Source organism: Heterocephalus glaber, unplaced genomic scaffold, assembly GCF_053883595.1.
Source record: "Heterocephalus glaber isolate CG9 unplaced genomic scaffold, H.glaber_assembly_v1.0 deba00001553, whole genome shotgun sequence".
Lineage (NCBI taxonomy): Eukaryota > Metazoa > Chordata > Mammalia > Rodentia > Bathyergidae > Heterocephalus > Heterocephalus glaber.
The window spans coordinates 11,895,506-11,916,834 of NW_028258344.1; the positions used below are offsets into that span (position 1 = coordinate 11,895,506).

At 34.7% G+C, this 21,329-nt stretch overlaps 1 protein-coding gene across 3 annotated transcripts in view; it reads right to left on the bottom strand.

Moving 5' to 3' along the window:
* Positions 1-21,329, bottom strand: part of Arfgef1 (ARF guanine nucleotide exchange factor 1) — a 139,899-nt gene that overhangs the window by 110,036 nt on the left and 8,534 nt on the right. The window lies entirely within an intron of this gene.

The window sequence follows — 21,329 nt, forward strand, 5'->3', positions numbered from 1 at the left end:
CAATGTACAGGACACTATAAAAATACACAAGCCAAATATACTGGAGAACTTGTCCTTTCATTGTTTATGTTTTAATGCTTTAAGGAATGAGCTAAATTAGGTTAAGTCCTATCTATAATAGAAGATCCTTAGACTTAATTGATATATTGGGGACTCTGCTTAATTGACTAAACTTACTTGAAATTAGGAAGACTTCAAATATAGTGAGTTAAGCACTATTACACAAGACATGTACTAACTTTGCATGGATCATTACACTTCACAGGTACTAAGATACTGAACCCTTATAACAACCCCATGAGGCATGAACTATCATATCTTCAATTTAAAGATTAGGAAACTGAAGAAGAGAGGTTGGATAGCTTGTCTAAGGACTGTATGGCTCAGGTGTGTGACTAATCAAGTGTCACAAGGTTTCAATACTAGGTAATCAAACTGCAGATTCTATTTTATTAGTCATTCCATTACATAGGACAGTGATGGCGAACCTTTTAGAACTTTTTATGATGGTTGACTGTGTTGAGTAAGAAATGCCAAACTGGGCCAGGGATTTAGCTCAGTGGTTCCGCCGCCTGTCTCGCAAGCTCAAGGTCCCAAGTTTGATCCCCAGTACCAAAAAAAAAAAAAAGAAAGAAATGCCAAACTAATTGGTTCAGAATAGTTCTGGGTGTGGAAGACCCACCCTATGGGAGATTGTTGCCAGAATCCTATAAAAGGGAAACAGAAGGAAGGCTTGCTTCTCTTTCTTCAGAGAAGCTCCAGTCTTTGCTTTCAACTTGGATGTTGTCTCCTGGCTTCCAGTGCATACTGTTCACCCTTCTACCACAGACCCTTCAGCCTCCCGATATGGACTTGAATGGGACACTACTGTGAGCTCCAAGCCTTCCACTGTATCCTTCAGATCCCCAGTGTGCAGATGGACCTTTTGCACTCTTCTACACCTGATTATATGGGCGGCCACTGTAAGCCAATCTTGTAAATTCTTATATATTTGTATATCTGGAATTAAATCTGTTTCTCTACTAAGCACTGACTGCCTGCTGCAGCATGCATGCCATACGTGGAGAGCAAAATGTGGGGCTTATAAACAACTGCTGGCCTATACATTTAATAATTAAAAATATCATTTGCTAAGTACCTTCTATGTACCAGACAGCTTATTAAGCCTTCTATAAAGTGACTTTGCCAGATTACCCTGTTATACAATTTATGCATAAAATATATAAAGTTGGGTGAGGGTCAGCAAACCCAATGCTCAGTGGTAGAGCACTTGCCTAGCATGGACAGGGCCCTATGTACAATCTCAGCAACACCAAAAAACAACACACACAGACATATTCACACATAACACACATTATTTACTATCTGCACTAAGTGCCAGATATTTGATATTCAGTATTTCAGTCTAGTTCTCCATGAACCAAAGTCCTTTCCATTTTACGATGGCAGGATTAGAAGAGTAGTTGTAAAAAAATATTATCTTCAGCTATTTAAGATACTACCTGATAAAGGTTCATAATGCCTAATATTTAAGATCTGCAATATCAGCTAATAAAATCACGCAGCTCACCAGTACAATAAAAAATAATTTAATTACTTTACAAATATGTATGAATAATAATGCCACATCAACTGTCCTAAATCTTTGTAAAATAACTTTAAAACAATATTTTTCATTTAAAATTATTATTATTTCAAAAGATGAGTCATCAACTAAAAAACAAGTACAATAGAAAAAATAAAGCTGAGGCAGGGAAAGATGTGGAGGTGGCAGTTTTTTAATAAGGTGACTTCCCTTTTATAAAATGATTAGCGAACAGGGTATTCTGGTTAAGTAAATTTTAATTATGAAAATGAGAGGAAGTGAGACATTTTAAAAAGTACTGTGTTTTGATACTATCTGTTATTAAATAACTATGTGACCACAAGAAACAACCCTTGTTACTGGATGATTGCAAAGATCCACTATATTCTCAAACATGACTGGACAATAGCACATTGCTTATTTGTTTAATGGGCCGTGAGTTTAACAATGGGTTTTACAGCTGAACATTTACAACTGACATGATTATAGAAAAACACTAACTCTGAACCCTAGTGAAATGTTATCTCCCTGAAAGAATTCCATTTTTTATATGACCAAGATTATAAAAAATCGTATTAAATTTTATTAATAAAAATTGTGTACGTGTTATTTAAGTATCTAAATAATATCCTTTCAACTTTTCTCTGCAGAAAAAGTATGCTGACCAGTGTTCTAAACAGAAATTCAAAGGATTCTATGATAGCCTTATAAACCCAATAGATAGTTCTACAGTACAGACCTTACAAATCCTTTACTGTAGCATTCCATGTTTTTAAAAAAAATGCTCATGTTTGAATATTCTAATAAAATACATCCAACACAAGTTATACAGAATGTAATGTTTCTCTGTTAATTCATATAGTACCACAAGTATCTCCACTCATTCTCTTTGGTGTTTGTGTTTCACTCTCTCTCCTCCCCCTTCCCCAAACTACTTTTGATAATTTCTTATGAGAAAAATTCAATGTTTTCATGTTTTAAATTACAGTATACTAAATATTACTACTTTTCGTAATTTCCTTAGCATCTATAATCCACAGTATAAACCTTAATATTTTGACAAAAAAAAATTTTTTATTTTGGTACTGGAAATTGAACTTGGGTCCTTGCGCTTGTGAGTCAGGCGGCTGAACCACTGAGCTAAATCCCAGGCCCTCTGAGAAAATTTTTTAAAGGTCACACAACAATCAAAATTATTCCTACTGTGGTGGTACCTCAGTTCATAAACACTTTTGTTTGTAAACAATTTGTCCACGAATATGGTCACGTGGTCATTTTTTCCAGAAAAATGGAATGGTTCATGAACCAAGGTACTCTGTGTTAAGACAGGTTAGATGATTATCCTTATGTTCTTGCAAAATTCTTGTATTTTTTTCAGTCCCACTGCATATATTCATCTTAACATATTTTCTTTCCAAGGCATTCAAGGCTACTTGAACTGAAAGACACTAATATTAAAAAACAAGCAAGATGAAAAGGACAAGGGGCAATAAAGAGAGAATAGTAATTCATCAAAGTACTGAAAGTAACTATATTATAAAGCACAATATTTTAAAACAAGCTGAAAAAGGGCCACTTTACATGTGTGTGGCAACATACAACTTTGAACATTTTCCCATACATTATGTACTTTCATTCTCCTAGGACAATTTATAGATGAGGAAACTAAGGATCAGATTAAGCTGGTAAGTAATGATACAGAACTGAGTTTCCCTAATCTTAAACTACAAGTGCACACTACATTGGGCTTCATTTAAGAAACTTCTATTAACTGGTGTGATAATTACCAGGGTAAACATACTATAAAGGAGCTTTTCTCCAAGTGAGGCTCCATGGCAGCAATATGGACACTGCCTGGAAGCTGTTAGAATAGTAGATCTTCAGGCCCCACACAGGCCTACTGGCTCAAGATTCTGAAGGCGGTCTTATTCAACACATCTTCTAGGAGGTTATAATATACAAATACATTTAATGATCACTGCTACAAAGTAGTTAAAAGAAACAAATGTATGATAGTTGGGTTTCATCCACTCTATCCATATCCATTTATCATAACTATAAACCTCTTAGACTAGCTTTTAAGCCTATGCTAAAAAACCATTTCTTTTCACTTTTCTAACTTACATGTATTGAATATCCAATAACACAATCTTTGAAGAAACTATATTTTAATGACTTAGAGCTTGGAAATATTTCACTTCAGATTGGCTCTTAATAGTAGAACAAAGAAATAAACTATCAATTATTAAAAAAAAAAACACCAGAAGCAATAAAAAAGCATCAAATTAAGAAGTTGCATGCCCAAAATAAAAACCACATAATGCTTAAATGTAAAATACTTTCCCATAAAAGTCAGAAATAAAGTAGACTACTGCTGTAGTCAGAATGCTGAATGTTCCCCCGAAGTCACGTGTTAAAGGCTTGGCAGGAATCTTTAAGATGGGGGCCTAGTGGTACACCTTTAGATCATTTGGGGCATACCCTAGTAGGTAATAGTGTGACCCTGGCCCTGTCCTCAACCCTTCTTGGCTTTCTGGCCAAGAGATGAGCAGTTTTACTCTGCCATGTGCTCTTGCTATAACGTGGTATCTTGCCACCAGCTCAAAACAATGGGGCCAGTCATTCATGTCTGGGACCTCCAAAACTGTGAGCCAAAAGAAATCTTTTCTCTTCACAAGTTAATTGTTTCATGTACTTTGTTACAGTAACAGAAAGTTGATACAACCAGTTATATCTTTCCAACAATGCTCTATAAACACTAGATAATGCAAACAGATAGTACTGGATGTGGTAAGAAGTTATCATTTTAAGCCATAATAAGATAAAAATCGAAGGCTTGATTTTATCAGTGATACAGTGATATTTAGGATTTTTAACTTCATAACAATAGCCCTTATTAAAAAAAACCCTCTAAATTTTGTATTGGAATTATTTCAGGAATTTCTTTCTTTCTGTCATCAATAGCACTATCCCTTCAGAATTATTTTTAATAAAAATTTTAACTAACCTCTTAGAAACACAAGCACTACAATAATTATAGAAAATTAAAACCAAAGGAAATGGGTCATTGTGAATTAGCATAAAAAGAACAGATTTTAAAAATGCTTTGAAAGGGACACAAGTTTCATTCCTTTAAGTTACATTCAACCAAGTCAATATTGCTGATAAGGCAAAGAACAAGTGTGTGTGTGTGTGTGCTACCATTTCATCACAGGGCTCCATGCATGCTAGGCAAGTGCTCTACCACTGAATTGGACAAAAGGATGGTATGTGTCCCTGATGAAAATGAAGGTGCAAGATTTAAAACTTCAAAATTATTTATTTCTGGAATTTTTCATTTAACATTTTTGGGCTGCAGTTGACTACTAATAACTAAAACTGTGAAAAGCAAAACTCTGGGTAAGGGTAGACTATTGTTTATGTTATCTAAATGAAACTAATTTCAAACACAGTATAATGACATACATGCAGGTTAAAGCAGATGGAAAATGGTAGCAACAGAAAGCAAACATGTATATACAGTATTAATGTCATATAAAAATAGAATTGGACCCAACAAAATGATAAAACAAAAGCAATTTTGTAAGGATCAAAGGGTCATCAAGAACACATCAATTCTAAACATGTATGCATTAAACAAAAAGAACAAAATACATAATGTTGAAACATAAAACTGAAACAAAATCTGCTATTACAGCTTAAGACTTCAATATCTTTCTCACCATTAATAGAACAGACAAAAGGAGATTCATCATGGACAAATGGGGTACCGGCAACAGTGAGTACCTCCAAGTACCTCTGAGTACCTCCAATTCAGTGCTGAAGAAAAGCAGTGGCAAAAAATAAAGTCAGATATAGGATGATAAATGAAAAAGACAACCCAGCTGGACTAAAATCCAGTTTAGAGGGCAGAAAAAGGGAAACTGGTCCACAAAACCCTAGCCCTTACCCTAGACCTAGGACCCATGCCACCTTGGGAAAGGGCCAGGCTGAGGAAGGCAGCATGTCAGCCCCTCAGTGACAGTCTAGATTATTAAATAAACCTACAGTCAAGTTATCCTTTCTGTTGAACATGGTGAAGTCAGACAACACCAACCCAAAGACTCAAAGAAGCTAAAAACAGAATGGGGTAAAATTTCATTGCCATATATCATCACTCCTGTCCCCAGAGCCTGTAAGTGGCAGGACACAGGGAAGACGTTTAACTAACACAGACAATTTTAACAAGCCACCTATTTCTTCCACACACAACAGGAGTGCAGTACATGGGATGTTCAGTGCCCTACCCACTATTGTCGACAACCTCCCACAGGGGAGGAGGCACCCAATAATGTTTAGCTGAGAAGGGCATAAGGAAGTGAAAGCCAGTTTGAAAAAATCAAAGAACAGTTAGGCAACGACTGGGAGGCAAGAGACAGAATGCCCTCTTGTGGCTCCTCCAGCAAAGCTGAAACAGACAACAGTGACAAGCAACTATGACAGTGGCTTTTTGGGCCCTGTAACAGGTAAAAAAAAAAAAAAACCTAGAGAAAGGAAGACAGAGAAGTTCACAATTTTCACCCTCCAAATCAATTAAGATAATCAGATCCAGAGGTTTGCAGAGGGCCTGAAATGAGGACACATAATTACACCAGCAAAGAGGGAGCTGAGTGGAAGATCTAAGTTATTGCTCTAACAATCTGTGTGCAGGTTTTTATTATCTCTATTGTTATTTGGCAACTGTAGTTATTGTAACCTTGTTAATTTGTTGTCTCTGTTTTTGTTTTTCTATTCTCTGTTTTCATTTTTCTTACTCTTCTTTCTTTGGTTCTCCCTTATTGGTATTGGACTTCTGCTTTGACCTGTCCTTCTTTTAGTGTCTCTTCCCTCCTATACAACTCTCTGGCAGCCTTACTCTCAGTCCTTCTTTACACCTACTTCACCTTCTTGCCTTTCCACTCCTTCTTTCCATCTATTAATGGCATAAGCATAACAGCAGACCATATAAATGCACTGAAGAATTAGAATTAACCAGTGTTAAAAATTAAACAGTATCATTTAAGGGTATATTAGGGTAATCCTTAACAAAATTAGGTTTAGAAGAATCAAAACTACCAACAAACATATTAACAGGCATCAGCAATCTCACAGCCTTCCTCAATCTCTAAATACACTGCCAACAATCTGTGTACACCCTCTTGACTACAAAAATATTGCCCCAAATGCCCTCTATGCCAGCCCTTTAGCCCAGGTATAAAATAACCCCAGTGGAGTCTGACTTCCTATTTTTTTAATCTATTGATCTATCTCTTCCCATTAATATACCCACTTCCCTTTACCCTTCCTCTCCACATTCCCACACCTTACACATCCCAGGACAATATAGTTCATAAGGGGCATTAATGAAAGGGTAAAATAACCAAGTTTTTGGTTTTTTTTGTACTGGGGATCGAACTCGGGATCTTCCGCTTGCGAGACAGGCAGTGGAACCACTGAGCTAAATAAATCCCCAGCCCCTCAAAACAAGTTTTAATATTTATAATTGATGTATTCTTGGTTCTGCTGACAATGTTGTAACCAGCAGAAATTCTCTCCTTAAAGCACAGTTACTGGGTAAAACCTAATTAAACTGAAAAGCTTGCATCAGTGTGAACAACATCCCTAGACAAAGTCACAAACATATTACTGGAAAACAGAATCTAAATAAAGAGATTCTCATATCAACAATAAAATCTCACTCTATTTAACCTCAACTATATATATATATATATATATATATATATATATATATATATATATGTGAGAATGAGCCACCAAAGACTCCCAATTCTCCCAAATTAGATCTAGGGGACACTGATGGAGAGGAAAATAAACACCAGTTGGTGAAGCTATATGAAATGATTGAAGAACAACTACGAAACTCAGCAAGTTCAAAAAGGACATGACCTAAAAGATGATGGAACATACACACTGACCGATGTAGATAGAGGAAAAACAAATAAAAAACTGGAAAAGCTGACAAAATAGCTCCAAATATGAATGACAAGTTCACCAAAGATATCAACTCTATGAAAAGGTGCCAGAAACCAAAAATTAAAAACTGTACAGAATTTGTAAATTACAGAAACGACCAATGTGAAGAGAAAGTTTCTGAAATCAAGAACAAAACGGAAAATCATAACAAATTACTCAAAATACTTAAAAATGATAACAAGAAAAATTCATCCAACAGCTACTAGATGATGCTAAAAAAACTAGCTAACTAGTTGAAGGCTAATTGGAAAATTAGAAAGCTAACTGAAAATTAGAAGACAGTACACATGAAATAAAAAATCTGTTAGAACAAAAAATCTGTTTCTGTTTAACAACAGAAAACTTCCCAAGTTTGACAAAAGATTCAACATATAAGTAAGCAAGGATTCTGGAACAACAATTAACTACAATTGAAAATACAGTGGTACTTCAGTTCATCAATTTAACGTGTTTTACAGTTTTGGGGAATATGGCCATATTTGTGTTTGTGTGGGGAAGATGGCTGTGGTTATGTTTGTCACCCAATGTGGAGTTTGTGAACGGAAGCAAAAATTTTGTTTCAGAACCAAACTGTTTGCAAATAGAAGCGTTCATGAACCAAGGTACCACTGTAGAAGCTCACCACAGCACAACATGGTCAAAATCCCAAATGTCCCACAAAAAGAATCATAAAAGCTGTCAGAAAAAAGCAAAAAGTCATGTACTATAAAGGTAAAGCCATCAGGGTTGCAGCAGCAGACTTCTCAATACAAACTTTAAAGGCCAGAAAAGCTTGGAGTGAAATGTTTCAAGCCCTAAAAGTAAAGAACTTCCAATATATCCTGCCAAACTAGCTTTCAAACTTGAGGGAGAAACAAGGACATTCCATGACAAAGAACATTTTAAGAAACACATGAACACCAAACCACCATTCTAAAAAATATTCCAGAATATCCCAAACAGAGAACAAAGCCAATGAAGCCAAAAAATCAGATGGAATAACTACATTCACCAAAGCAAGTACTTTAACAAAAAAGAAAAAAATAAAAGTCATCCACAGGAAAAGAACACAATGACAGGAATATCAATACCTTTCAGTAACAATATGTAAACAGCTTCAATTCCCCAATAACCAGATACAAACTGGCAGACTAGATCAAAAAACAGAACCCAAAAGTCTACTGCATTCAAAAGACATATCTAATCCAAAAAGAAATCCACAGACTAAAACTCAAAGACTGGAAAACAATATTCCATCCACCAGGACCCTGCAAGCAAGCAGGGGTAGCAATCTTATTTTCAGATGAAGTAAACTTCAATCTAAAACTGATCAAAAGAAGCAAGGAAGGCCATTACATATTACTTATGGAACAATTCAATAGGAAGAGATAGTGATTGTAAATACATATGCACCAAATACTGGAGTGCCTACATTCATAAAACAAACACTGCTGAACATGAAAGATCAAATAAACAACAACACAATCATAGGGGGGACCTCAATATCCCACTATTGCAGAGACAGATCAACTAAACAAAAAATTAACAAGGAAAAATCAGAGCTGAACTACACCTTCAAACAAATGTACTTACCAGGTTTAGCTACAGAGTGTTCTACCCTACAACAGAATATAATTCTTCTCAACAGTACATGGACCTTTCTCAAAAGTTCTACATACTAGTTTGCAAAGTGTGCTTAAATACAAAAGAATACAAATCACTCCATGTATGTTATCAGATCATTGTGCACTGATACTAGAAATCAATCACAAAGAAAAACCACAGAAAGTCTATACAAACACTTGAAAACTTAATAACACACTCCTCAGATACTCAATGGGTCACAGAAGAAATTAAATAATTCCTGGAATCATATAACACATTAGAACCTGTGGGACACAATGAAAACAATCCTAAGAAGAAATTTTACTGCAATCAATGCTCACAGGAGAGAAAGAGTGAACTCAAATAAATACCCTAATAATAAATCTTAAGATACTTAAAAAACAACAGTTCAAATCTAAACCTAGCTTAAGGAGGGAAATAAAAAGGACTAGAGTAAAAATTAATGAAATCGAGGCTAAAAAAATACAAAAAATAAATGAATCTAAGATCTGGTTTCTTAAAAGGATTAAAAAAAAAAAAAAGATAAACCCTTTGCCAAACTTACCAAAAGGAAGACAGAAAAGACATCAAAGCAATTAGAAATGAAAAAGGTGAAATCACAAGACACCACCGAAATCCAGAAGATTGTTAGTAATTACTATAAAAAACTATACTTCAACAAATTGGAGAATCTCGAAGAAACAGATTCCTTAGACACCTATAAATTACCAAAATTGAACCAAGAGGACATGAAAATGCTGAACAATCCAATAACAAGCAATGAAATTGAAGCAAGAATAAAAAACCTATCAAAAAAAGCCCAGGACCTGATGGAGTCATTGCTGAATTCTCCAAGATTTTCAGGGAAGTCATAACACTAATACTCCTTGTGGATCTTTTACCAAGATAGTCCAAACACTAGCCCATAAAACGAACTTCAACAATCTAAAAGAACTGAGATCTTACAAAGTATGTTCTCTGACCAGAAACCAAGGTAAATAACAGTAAACTTTCTAAACACTTGGAAATTAAACATACTTCTTAAAAACCTATGAGTTAGGAGGAAATCAAAGGGGGAGTGAAATAAAAGTGTAAATGTAACAAATTTGTGGGAGACAGCTAAAGCATGCTGAGACTTATAACACTAAATGTTTCATTAGAAAACAAGAAACATCTCAAATCTAAGCTTCTCACCTTAAGAAAGCAGGGGGAAAGTGGAGAATAAATGCAAAGCAAGCAGAAGAAAGTAACAGAAGAGCAAAAATCAAAGAAATGGAAAATATAGTGAAAAATCAATGAAATTGACAAATTCTAAGTAGCCATTATCAAGAATGAAAGAGGATATCACTTCACATCCTCCAGACATTAAAGAGACTAGGTGCAAACGACTCTCGATATATTATCCATCAATATGTCAACTGTGATGAATGGACCAAGTCTCTCAGTATGAAATAAATGTGAAAAGTTTTGTAGCTATTAAAAATCACTGAATTAACAGTTTAAGAACTATTAAACCTGAAATCTCCTAGACCAGATTGATTCACTGGAGAATTCTACCAAATGTTTATAAAATAATTAATACCAGTTCTATAGATTATAGAAAACTTCTCAACTCCTTTTATGAAACCAACATAATTTTGATAATAAAATTGGACTGTTGAAGTGCCTCAATTTGATAAAGAACAGATACCAAAAAAAGCAACAGGCAATACCAAATCTGATGAACAACCAAATGTATTCCAAGATGTGAACAGAAAGGAATGTTTATTCTCATTGTTTCTATTCAATTGTATAGTGAATGGGTGGCATGGTGGGAGTGGGGCACATAGACTAAGAAGGAGGAAATATTCTTACTCACAGACAACATGATCATTTTATGTAAACCCTAGCCCCAAATATGAAGAAAACAATCTCTTAGAACTTTTAAGTGAATTTACCAAGATTACAACACACAAAAATCACATTTCTGTATGTTACCAATGAATAACTGGAAGCCAAAAGCTAAAAAACAATACTATTATAGTTCCTCCCAAAATGAAATTTTAAATATACTTAAGAAAATATGTATAGAATATACACTGAAAGAAATGCTAATGAAAGAAATCAAAGAACTAAAGAATAGGAGAAATAAACCATTTTCATGTTTTGGAAAACTTCAAAACAGTAAAGATGTCAATTCTTAAAATGATCTACATATTAAAATCAAATTCTTAGTACAATTTTCTGCATATTGATAACCAGATTCTAAAATTTACAAGAAAAAAGCAACATAATTAGAATAGACAAAACAATTCTAAGGAAGTGTAGTAACGTGAGTATTTGCTACATCCAATTTTAAGACTTCAAAATTACAATGTTTTACAAATGAGATGGGGACCAATAGATGAAAGGAGGGGGGAGAAGTGAAAGGAGGGGGGAGAAGTAAAAGGAATTAAGATGAGTTATGCACACGTACCAACAATGCACAATGAGTGTAATCATTACGTACTGCCAACGCGTACTAATAAAAATGTAAAAATAAAAGTAAAGAAAAAGAAAAAGCCAAAATTACAATATTCAAAACAATATGGCATTGCAGAAAGACCAACAGAAGAGATTGCAGATTTGGACTCACAGAAATATAGCTGATAGATTTCAGACAAGTGCAAAGACAAATGGATGGCAAATGGATAACCTTTTAAACAACGTTGGTAGTAAACATCAATGTGTAACAAAAAGTCTTGACCTAAAACCCCAACCTTATATAAAATTTAACGCAAGTGGATCACAGATCTAAATGTCAAGTGAAAAACTAAAACCTATGAAACTTACAGAAGAAAACAGAGGAGAAATTTTCTGAGGCTGGATTGAGGAAAGAGTTCTTAGATAAACATCAGAAACATGTTTCATACAAGGAAAAAAACCCCCAACTTTATCAAGATTAAAACCTTCTGCTCTATGAAAGGGACTGTTAGAGAACAAAAATGTAAGATACAGAAAAGGAAAATATTTGCAAATCACCTGACAAAGGGTGTGTATATATATTACACACTTTTAAGAACTCTAAGAATTTAATAGAAAACAAATAACCAAACTATAAAATAAGTAAAAGACTCAAGACATTTTCCAAAGAGAATATACATATAGAAAATAAACATGAAAATATGTTCAACATCATCAATTACTAAGAAAATGCAAACAAAATCCACAATGAAGTACTACTATACATATACTCAAATAGTTAAAATTTAAAAATAACACCACCAAGACCTGATGAGGATGTGGAGCAACTAAAATTCACACTGCCGGAGAGAATGTAAAGTGGTATAACCACTTTGGGAAACAATCTGGAAGTTTCTTACGAAATTAAACATATACTTAGCACATGACCCAGCAATTCCACTTGTAGGTACCTATCTTAGAGAAATGAAAATTTAAGTCCCCCAAACTGAAAGTTCAAATGTCCTTAAAGGAGTTATCAACAATCCAGTACATCCATATAATAGAACATTACACAGTAATAAAAAAGGAACAGAGTAGTATATGCAAAACTTGGATGACTCTCAAAGGCATGCTAGGTAAAGGAAGCTATCCCAAAAGTGCATGTACTGTATGATTCTAAGTAGACAACAATCATTTTTTTTTGGTATCCGGGATGGAAGTCGGGACCTTGCGCTTGCGAGGCACGTGGCGGAATAGACAACAATCTTTTTTTTTTTTTTTTGTACCAGGGATCTTTGGACCTTGCACTTGCGAGGCAGGCGTCAGAACCACTGAGCTAAATCCCTGGCCCAATAGACAACAATCTTAAAACAACAAAACTAGTGACAGAGAAAAGATCAATGTTTAGATATGTGAAGAGAGGTATGACTACAAAGAGGTAATAACATAATGGGTTGTAAGGGTTGTTAGAACTATTCTATACCCTGATTATGGTAAACGTTACACAAATCTTCCTGTATATTAAAAATCATGGAATTGTACACCCAGCCCCCCCCCCCCGCAAAAGTCCAAATTTACAGTATGGCTCTATAAAACAACAAATTAAAGAGAAAAATTAAAATGCCCAGGCCCATTTCCAAAATTAGTGAGTCAAGATCTCCAGTATTGCAGTGAAGTTGGCAGCATTTTTAAGATGCTCATGGATGATCTAAACATAGCATGCCTAACATAGATTCTCCCCATTTCCCAGAATACTTTTCTCACATAAAATATGCATCTTCTGGAATAAGAAGCTGTTAACCTCCAAGAAGTATTCTATACTTTCAGGCCAAGATAATTATACTTCTCTATTTCTACAGCTTCCTCTGGTTATTACAATCACAGCACTTACCTTATTAAAATTATTTTTTTGTGTTCATTCCCTTCAATTTTCTCCTTAACAGCAAATGACTTTACTTTACATCTTTATATTCCTCACGCTTAGCACAAAATTTGGAAGAAATGGGCACTTAAATGTTTCTTGAAGAAAGCACTAAATGAGAAAGCAAGTTTACCAGGCAACTTAATACACATTTCCTTTTGTACAAAAGGATATAAAATGTCTTAACTATATGCTGGTAAAATCTAAACCTGCATCTATAGCTCAGATCACTCTCCTAAGGTTTTTTCATGTTATAAACTACTGGCAACTAAACAACTTTACTTACATGTCCCACAAGGACCTTAAACTCAATTTAAACAAAATAATCTCTTTTTATTCCTCAACCCTTTTAACTCAAATGTGCTTATTTTCTTGTACTGCCATTTCTGATGAACTGTTTCAAGAGCCCAAAATCATTTCATTAGAAACTTCAAATCATCTTAAATGCTTTCCTTTTCCTCATTTTGTGTCACACTCAAACAGTAATTCCTGTTGATTTGCTGAGATGTAAGCTTTCTATATTCAATACCTCAGGTTCAAAACCCTTCTTTTACACCAAAACTATGGCAAAAATTTATTAATGTAATGGTCTCACTGCCTGCAGTTCTGCTTCCCAGCAATCTACCATAATACCAACAGAGTGATTTTCTGGACTGCAACATCATCATTTAACTCCTTTGCTTGGCACCCTATTGTCTAGAAGAAAAAGTTGGAACTCTTTAGCATGGCATAAAAGGTCTTCAATGATCTGGCCCTTGCTTTCTTCCCCAGACTATACCCCAAAATTATACTGAACTTCCTAAAGTTCCCCAAGAGCAGCCGTGCTTTCTCACATCTCTATGCAAGTAGTTCTGCCTGTATGTTTTTTGTTTTTTTAAACATACTCTTCTGGCGATCTATCAAGATTAAGGTCTAGGACAGTGGTAGCAAACCTATTGCGTGCATGCCACAGTAGGCTGTCTGTTTCACTGAAAGCTCTAAAAGACTGGCCATCATTGGTCTAGGATGATTCCAAAGCTATTTCATAATTTCATAACTCCAACCCCAGTATGATGCTGGGAAAGAACTAATAAATTCTTTTTTTGGGTTTCTGTCAATTTCATATATATATATATATAAAAACAGCATCTATTTATTATTTACATATCTATTGAAAATCTCTCTCCTCTACTCTAAGACACTATAAGCTCTCTAAAAGGCAGGAACCATGTATGACTATTCTCTAGCTTCCCTAGTATCCATACAATTTTAAGACACAATGGAGACATTCAATACATGTTTGTTAAATAAGACAGCAAAAGCTATTGTCTTTATATCAGTTTTTTACTCTATACTAAACTTAGAGTTCACAATAACAAAATTTAACACACAAAACATTAGGTTGTCTCAGGCACATGTAGCAAAATCCACTCACTTGCCTTTTTAATAGAAAATAGCTAATTATGAGTATTATATCCCATATATACAAAGTAAGATATCATCAAGTCATAATGAAGGTTTACGCCTTTTAAATAACATACATTGTTCGTAAGTACATGAAAAGGTTATTTTTGATACTTTCTCACCTTGCCATTTTGCACCTTTCTAGCTATTCTCCTCTCAACCTTATGTTATCCTTATGTTATATAAGGAACTTCTCTCAGGTCTATTCCAGTCCTGTCATGCCCTATTAGGTGCCATGTTCAAAAGTTATTAATTTCTTGTTCATTATTCCAGTCAAAATTTTTCTTCTCTCAGTGGGCAAAACTCATTCTGTATGGTTTTGAGATCCTAGGGGATGAGCCCCAGGGTGCACTACCAGAGCTATATCCCAAGCCTTGGTTTTTTGGTTTATTTTTAAGACAAGGTCTCACTCAGTTACCCAGACTGGCCTTAAGCATGCAATCCTCCTCAGCCTTCTGAGTAGCTGGGCTTACAGGCACATGCTACCAAGCCCAACTAAAACAGATTCTTAAGAAAAGAATGCACTCTCTAGAAATTTAAGGACAGCATCAATATATAAGTAATACACATTTAATATTTCCAAAGATTACCTGAATTTTAAGAGAAGTCATAATAAATGCAAATAAATTAGATTAAGAGAATATTTTTGAAAAATTTCCAAATGGATAATGAAGACAGAAGTTCATTTAATTAGGATTAAACAAGTTGTAATCTAGCTAAGTGTCGTGGTGCATCCCTGTAATCCCAACACTTGGGAGGCTGAGGCTGAAGGACTGCCACAAGTTCAAGGGCAGCCTGAAACATAAAGCAAGATCCTGTCTCAAAAAAACAAGTTGTAATCAAATTATAATGGGGGAGAGGGGTACAGTTCAGGGGCAGAATGCTTGCCCAGTGTGCACAAGGCCTTGAATTTGGTCTTCAACACGGCATGCATGTATGCATTCATAAGTAAGAGAAAGTCATATTGGAAGATACATATTTTAGCTCACTGATTTCAAAAGCATTATCAACATGAAACATGAGACTACGAACATCTACAACTCAACACTGTTTTGTGATTCAAATGAGATACACAGGAAAGCACTTGATAAGCTATAGGTTCTATATAACTGAAAAGAACTTGGATACAGATCCAAGAATCTGCATGAAGAAATCTATGCTGGTTAGCATTAGTAGGTTTTCTATAGACATCACATAACTTTATATTTGTTTTCCATACCCATCTCTTCCCATTCTTTTAACTTTTTTTTCTTTCCAGTGGTCTAGTGACAGCTTGCCACTAACCTGTTTTTTTACAGTATTAAAATTTTTTCCATCTCCACAATTTAGTGGTCATTTGGGAAGTCACATCAACTGTTAACTACATGTCAATTTAAATTTCAAGTCACTCTCCTGATAATGATGATGATGACAATGATGGCAACTGTAGGACTGGGGACTGAACCCAGGGCCTTGAACATGCTGAGCAAGTGATCTACCACTGAGCTACATACCCAATCCTTTTATCCTTTTTGGGTTTTTTGAGTCAGGGTTTCACTATGTAGCCCAGGCTGGCCTCAAACTCAGGAAAAAAAACTGTGGGGGGAGGGACTGAAATATTGCTAGCATATGGATACTGATTTGAGTGTCCTCCAAAGATCCATAATTGAGACTTGGTCTGCAGGGTGGTGCTACTGGGAGGTGAGGCCTTTGGAAGGTCAGGCCTAGTGGGAGATACTTAAGTCATTAGGGGTGTGTCCTTAAAAGGGATGTAGGACCTCAGTCTGTCTCTCTTGTTCCTGGCTTGAGATGTGAGCTTTTGTTCCTACACTCTCTTCTGTCATGATGTGCCATCATCTACCTCTTTAGCAGAACTCAACTAATGAAAGCACCACGCTTCTGAACTTCTAAAACTGAGAGGTCAGTGAGCCTTCTCATTTTATAAGTTAGCTGCCACAGGTATTTCATTGTGGTAGCAAAGGTGTTTATTTCATTGTAGTAGCTCAAAGCTAATCCAAATACTGTGATAATTTTTAAGGAAAAATTCAGGATAAAAATAAGAATTTAAAAAATTAAAAGAACTGAAGAAAAGGCAAACATTCTTGAGAACATTTAGTAGCCAAATTCAGATATTTTAGTTTTCTCATTTACTTTCTAGAGAGCCAATTAACAGTGACTGTCTTACTCAAAATATCTTTTACATTAAAACTTTTACATTTTAAATCAACAAAACTTTCACATTAAAAAATTTTAGTCAAGCAAACCACTGATTATACAGTACAGAACAGCATAAGGCATGCATGTGTGGCAAAAGCAAACAAAGCTTTTTATTTGCTATTAATGAAAGAGAACATTACTTTTATAAATGTAGGATAGAAAACTTCAAATAAGACTTAAATGGTAGAAACTATTTGGGAGAGTATATTTTAAATTAAGGGCTACCCAATTTAACAATATAAAGCTGAAAACTTTTATAAATATTTATAACCATAATTTTAATTTAATAACAAAGCAAAACGGTTAGCCAACCTTTTAAAAGACATTTTGCATTAAAGGAAGAAAAATCAAGCAAATGAACAAACAAAAACTATAATGGTAATGATTCTGAGAACCTAATATTTTATTAAGGAAACTAGAATTTTGCATATTATCTACTCAATTGATATATCTAATGTCTCTATATAGAGAAACATACATGTCTGTGTATATATGCTGTCTTCCTATACGTATATATAGACACACACACAAAATGTATATGACATTGATGAAGAACAGAAACTGAAAATCATGACAATTACACAATAATTACATTTATATACTGTACTGATAGAAGAAGCCACTAAGGTAAGTTATTTTTAGGTAACAGTATTCTTTGTAATTTTACATATGATAAAATTTTAGGAAGATTTTGTTTTCACTAAAATTCTTAAAATAATTTGAAATGCTACAAATTTTTAAAGGATTAGGAATATATGTACAGTTAAAGCTAGCCTATCCAAAAACTTTGGTATGTTCTGGAGAGTTGAAATTTTCAGATGGCTTAAATTATAAAATCTTTAAAGTTTTGTTAAAGACATACATGGGAATATAATATGTTGTTTGTTGACCTCTTAAAGCAGAATGCAGGAAATCATATTTGCATGATGGATTCAGGGATGCCATTATGAACTTACACTGTACAAAGCATATTTTCCTGCAGAGCTGTTTTTTTTTTGTTGTTACGTGTTTTGTTCTTTTTCTTAACAGTCCCTTTCTTTTCACTGCAACCCTTCTTTTCTCTTTTGTAACCTTTACCTATAAACATATAGTGCAAGTAGTTAAGAGTACAGGTCAGGACTACCATATTAGGATATATTAGGAAAAAGCAGGCACTGAGCAAGCTCCAAAGCAGCTCTGTGTGGTCATATTCCAACTCTGTCAAACACAAACTCCACACTTAGTTTTTTCATTTACAAAATGCAGATAATGACTGTACTATACTTAATGCATAAAGGCTTTTTTGAAGACTAATTAAGATAAAGGCAATGAAGTATTTAATTGGCACAGAAGCTGACATACATAAATACTTGATAAATGCTAGCTGTTCTTCTTTCTCCTACAACTGCCTTAGAAATTAAATAGCTTAAATTGCTGAAGAATGTCTGCATGCTAGACAATACCCTAATGTATGTGTGTGTAGAATAAAGCCTAAAAAACCCTTTTAAAAGTTAATAATTCAATAACACTTCATAAACTTATCATGCAGCCTAGCAATTCTATTCGTAGGTTATCTACCCAAGAGAAATAAAAATTAATGTCCACAAAGACTTACATACAAATATCACAGCAGCATTACTCATTCAACTCAAATGTACATCAACTGGTGAATGGATAAGCAAAATGAGATTCTGGTTGGGCATACACCTTATCTGAAAATCTGAAATGCCTCAAATTGATCTAAAATTTTTGAGTATCAGGTTAGCACTCAAAAAGTTGCAGATACTGGAGCATTTCAGATTTCTGGATTAAGAATGTTTCCCTTTCTAAATATCTTCCCAAAAGAGTTAAAAGCATCATACCACAGTGTTATATGCATACCCATGTTTATACCAGCACAATTTATAATAGCTAAATCTTGGAAACACCCCATACACCCATCAAGAGATCAATGGATAAAGGAAATGTGGTATTTGTATACAACGGAGCACTACTCTGCCACAAAGAAGGATATACTTGGGTCATTTTCAGTAAACGGATGCACCTCAAGACCGTAATTTTAAATGAAATAAACCAGACACAGAAGTTTAAATATTGCATTGTTTCTCTTGTGTGAGAAACTCAAAGAGTAAAGAAGGAGTAAAATGGAGGATATTGGGAAGTAGAACATGTTCAAATGGGAAGGGGAACAAAAGAGGAGGAGATGGAAGGGAAGGAAGGGAAGGGTATTCTTTTTTTGGTACCAGGAATCAAACTCAGGTCCTTGCACTTGCAAGACAGGCAGTGGAACCACTGAGCTAAATCCCCAGCCCAGGGAAAGGGATTTTTAAAAAAGAGAATGGAAGAAAAGGACACAAAGCTTTTGTCAAGAGGGAGGGGAAGAAGACTTGAAGGGAGGAGAGGAAGGGAATGGGAAAAAAGAATTAAAATATGTTGTGTACAGGTACAAATTCCTTATGATGAATGTGATCATTATGTATGGCAAATATGTACTGTACTAATAAAAAAGAATGCTAAATTAGCAAAGTTTATGCAAATATTCCAAAATCTGAAAAACTGAAATCTGAAATACCTTTTATCTCAAGTATTTTGGATAAGAAACACTCAATTTGTTTTTTGTTTTTTTTTTTTTGGTACCGGGGATCGAACTTGGGTCCTTGTGCTTGAGAGGCAGGTGGTAGAACCACTGAGCTGGCAAGGGACATTCAACTTGGATGTCCAAACAATAAAATACTATGATTCATCAATACAAAGAAATGAAGTATTGATATATGCTACAACATGAATGAACCTCAAAAGCGTACCACGTGAAAGAAGTCAGATACAAAACACCATCTATGTTAAACAGCATTTATATGAAATCTACAGAAAAGGCTTATGTAGAGACAGAAAAAGGATTAGTAGATGTGCGGAACTCGTAGCAGCAACAAGGATTACTGCAAACAGGTACTAGGAATCTTTTTGGGGTGATGGAAAGAAATGTCCTAAAACTGAACTAAAGGGATGAGTACACAACTAAGTAAATTTAATAAAAATCATTATGGTTAAATTTTATAATATGTAAACTGTACCTCAATAAAGATTTTTTGAAAAGTTAACAGTGGCTGGAGTGTAGCATAATGATACAGTGCTTGCCTAATATGCATGTCTCTGCATTCAGTACCCAATATCAAAGGGAAAAAACAGTTCATAATGGTTATCTAACAAGTATGTCAGGATGATATTTTTCCAGTTTTACTGGTAAAAATGGTTTGAAGAAAATTATTTCTTTATAAAAAATAAAAACAATTGCTAAATTTATTGGAATTATATAAGTTGACTGGAGTAAAGGCCATTGGGATTCTTCTCTGTTTAAAGTACTTGGCCTGGGCTTAATCCCAACACACATACACACACACACACACACACACACACACACACACACATAAATAAAGTGCTTGGCCTTCATACTTTGGCTATAGTACTTGTATTTTTATTCTAACATTTCTCAGAAATGTTCTGGGTAGACAAGGGTTGTTGAACAGCTGATAGAGTGAAGTCTCACTGTATATATTTTTGGATTCAAAGTTGGGAGAGAAAAATTAATGGCCTTGTGGAGTTTTCTAAAGATACTGACATAGGTAATATTTTGATATAAAATACCTTAAAGATTATTTTTCTTAACCTTTTCTGGATGAAAAGATTACATACACTACAGGCCATACAGACCAATTGTTATATGAAGTCTAAATCTAAGCAAAACAAAGATATCAAAACAGAATCCAAAACCTTTAAAATACTTGATCCCGGGATTTTCTTTTTGTTTTTTCAAGAGATTCTACTTAACACATTAAAACTTCAGGATCACTGCCTTCTAAAGTATTTTTTTGGCACCAGGGATTGAACTCAGGACCTTGCACTTACGAGGCAGGCATGGTGCCACTGAGCTAAACCCCGGCCCCTCTGCCTTCTAAAGTTATTAAACAATCAAAGATGAGTCAAAGACAGTACCTGATTATATAAACATATATTTGGTATACTCTATAAATAGAAGTGCAAACAGACAAATCAAACTGGACTGAAAAGTGTCATTCCTTTAGATCTGAAATATCCCTCAAAATTCTCATGTGTGTGGAAGGTGACTGGATCATGGGGGCAACATACTCATCAATGCACTCATTTACTGATGAGTTCAGTAGGTGAATGCGC